The sequence below is a fragment of the Penaeus chinensis genome, chromosome 2, assembly GCF_019202785.1.
Source record: "Penaeus chinensis breed Huanghai No. 1 chromosome 2, ASM1920278v2, whole genome shotgun sequence".
NCBI lineage: Eukaryota > Metazoa > Arthropoda > Malacostraca > Decapoda > Penaeidae > Penaeus > Penaeus chinensis.
In genome coordinates this window covers 17,174,881-17,178,564 of record NC_061820.1, presented here as the reverse complement: position 1 = coordinate 17,178,564, position 3,684 = coordinate 17,174,881, and the positions used below count along the sequence as shown (strand labels likewise).

Genomic DNA, 3,684 nt, shown 5'->3' with positions numbered 1-3,684 from the left:
ATTATGATACAAACCATGTTAATGAACTAGTTACCTGATGAATTATTTTATTTCTTGTAATTGTTTCTGGATGGGTACTTGCAACTGTTGCTATGATGCTGAGAACATTGCAACAAAAGAAATTTACGTTGTCAAGACATCTATTTTTTGTTATCAACATTTGCTCGTTTGATTCAGTTCCGTATGATCTATTTGTATCGGTACATACTAGACATATCGATGCACATGTCAAATCAACTCAGATTTTACTTGTGCATTGCGCTTTATGCAATGGAAAATGTATTGAGTTCGTTTGCACTCATGCCTGTTTCTACGGTAGCTTTACAAAAATATATGTATATATTCATCTGTTCAACGTACATGAATAAACTTTCTTTTTTTGCAGGACCTAACCGGTTGAAATTTGTGCAACTTTGCGTGATGCAGAATAGCAAAACCAAACCATATTCAAATACAGACACATTGACAAAATAATTTTACCCGCGATATCCGTTCTTGATGAATGTAAGAAGAAATGTATTAGACATTATCATTCCCATAGCCCTAAATCCAAATCCTGAAATAAAGTACCAAAAAAGCGTGGCAAATGCAGCGAACTTGGGAGAGCGAAGCCCATGCCAGCGCAGCCTTCGAGACAGCGGCTGCGGGAGAGTGGGAAGGTGTCTTGTTTTGGCAAAAGTCCTGCAGGCGATTCCTCCTTCTTTCTGTCGGGAAATCTACTTCCTAGAGTCAAGTGAGTCGATTCCCCCTCTTGTAAACTACTAAGAGAGGTACATCAACCGCTCGTGGACCGCGATAAGGTGGCTGTTTATGAAACAAGTTCAGCATAAAGGAGATAATGATTAAACAGCTGATCATTGCTCTGCCGTGGCTGAGTGGCATGCAGTGTCCGTGTATTTAAATTTTTTGGGGGGCCAAAATGAAATATATGTTGGGTATTTTCTTTGCACTGATGATTATTGCATCAGAAGATAACAAGGTAGTTGTCGGTCAGATGCAAAAGGCTCATTAAACAATCGATACTTAGTTCCACTTGGCTGCTAGATTGTGACACGAAACCAAAGGAGGAATATTTTTCAATGTCAGCAGACTGGACCGACCGTAGCGATACTCGTACTTTTGAGCTCTTGAGTCTAAATGACATTTCTTTTACTTCTGAAGTTTATATTTAGGGGAGTTAATAGAGTGCAAGGGTATCTGATTCTGGCACCTGATAGATCACACTCACTTTATATTTAACTTGTTGCTAGTTGGTTGTCTGTCCATGAGTCATAAAAAAATATGTAGATGGAGAGATAGTCACAGGCAGAGAAACGGAGATAGATATCTAATTTTCTTTACTGGAACAAATTATATGACAGCTTATCTGCTGGATCATCACATCTATACACAAAGACCATTTGGTAATCTGATGTAAAAGTTGTGCATCACTGATACTAATCATTTTGGTATAGAATGACTTCTTATAATGTCTACTGACCAGATTTAGTAAGTTTATAAAGCCAAAACTAACATTTGTTATGATATTGTCCTAATAAAAATAGTTTGGTAGAAAAAAAATTCAAATGTCACATAAATGAAGACACCCATGTGATATCTTAGGACCTTATCCTTGTTTAACCCTTCTTATCTCATCTCATTATGAATAGTTCATACTGCTGAGCAACTGTGACAAGTTCATAGAGTGACAAACATTCTAAGCTGAGAGAGGGTGGGCAGTTCCTTTACTTATGGAGAGGTTATATCAAATTTTCAAATGTGTGGGTAATATCAGAGGCATGGCAAACCTTCATCATATATATTCTGACAAAGTGGAGCTTGGAATGGATTTTCTTCTTTTATGAATTGTGAGGGAGACCATCTAGCTGTTGTCCCAATTGAAGTTTCCTGGTCTTTGCTTGAGTTCCAGTAGACACAGACACTGAAGCACTTGATACTACACCACTTCAGTGAATGCCACTGGTGTAATTATTGTAAATACTATACTTAATATCCCGTATTTGTATGGGATATATCCAGATGATGCAGTCCATTAATATCAAATTCTGATGTATTGATAACAATCATATATATCTATATATTTGTGCATATTTTTATATTTTGTATACTATTTATACAAATATGCCATTTATATATTTATATTTATATATGTATACCATGTATATATGTATTCGTTTGTCATTTTCTTCAAGAGGTACATGTACATTGCATTTGTTTTCAAGCTCAGCTATAATCACATCTTCTTGAACACTTATTTTAGCTTTGACAACACCTGGCACCAATATGACAAACTATTTGAGGCCATTTGGGATTTTTATGTAAATATAGATATAGATATAGATATAAACATAAACATAAAAATAAAATGTAAATATGAATATAAATATAAATATAAATTAAATATTAATGACTAAATATATATATATATATATTGTATATATACATATATATGTATATATATATATATATAATGTATATATATATATTATATATATATATTATATATATATATATATATATATTATATATATATATATATATTTATATGTGTGATGTATTTATAATATATATGTGGTATATATATACATATATATATAATATTTATTCCTTTAGTATATCATGAGATCTATATTATTATATACTCCCAATGCTACAGTTAAACATTGCTTATGTGCTGCCATCTGATGGCAAAATTGACATTTCTGTAGTATTATTATTCATTGCTTGCTTCAGAAGTGAAGCTACTCTATTTACATATATTTATGTGTGTGTGTATATATATATATATATATATATATATATATATATATATATATATGTATGTATATGTATGCATGTGTGTATATATAGGTATATGTATATATGAATATGCATGTCTTTATATGTATAAGTATATTTATGTATGTATATCTATATATGTATGTATATGTATATATATAAATGTAATTATTTATATATATATATATTTATAATTATATATATGTACATGAGTATGTATATACATATACATAATCACGTATAAATGTATACACATATATATACACACACACACACACCCTACTGAGTTGATACTATGGTAGAAAAACCCTAAATGAACGAACTAGATTCATTATGTTTCACTTTTTCAACAAATCTAGTTTGTGCGTAGTGGATTTTTCAAAAAAGTAACAACAAACAAACAAAAAAAACATGCATACATATTTTTGTGTATTTATTTATTTATTTACATATATATTTTTGTCTACATGATAATTGACACCTATTCTCTTCATCATTTTGATGGAACTTTCACGAAATTGGCTTTTAAAAATGATTCTTGCTGAAAGGCACATATTGTATACCTGTAGGGATTTTAACAAATAAGAATCCTATTCCATTAAAATTTCTTTTTTCATGTTTCAGATTTTCAAGATGATCATTCGAAGTATTGCAACTCTGTCCTTGCTGACATCTATGGACAAGATTGCCCCGGCTTGAATAGATTGTCTTCTTTTATTTACTTTTTTTGTTTTTATTTGTCATTTATATATTTTATATTACTACTTTGTAGCTGTGGTCGTTAACATTTGAATTGAGTAACATATGTATGTTTATGTTGCTTATGCTATGAGAGAAAGCTCAGCTGTTAAAGACCCCAGCTGATTGTTGAAGAGACATTACATCATTCTTGCCTTTGGGGGAATA

The 3,684-nt window shown here is 31.2% G+C and overlaps 1 protein-coding gene across 1 annotated transcript in view; it reads left to right on the top strand.

The window, feature by feature from the left end:
- Positions 1 to 586: 586 nt before the first annotated feature.
- LOC125032988 overlaps positions 587 to 3,684 on the top strand; it is a 20,736-nt gene continuing 17,638 nt past the window's right edge. Inside the window, exons 1-2 of the mRNA XM_047624437.1 lie at positions 587 to 733; positions 3,403 to 3,684. The exon at positions 3,403 to 3,684 is cut by the window's right edge and continues 122 nt beyond it. The gene's annotated coding sequence lies outside the window, so the exon portion shown is untranslated. The remainder of the gene's footprint in view (positions 734 to 3,402) is intronic.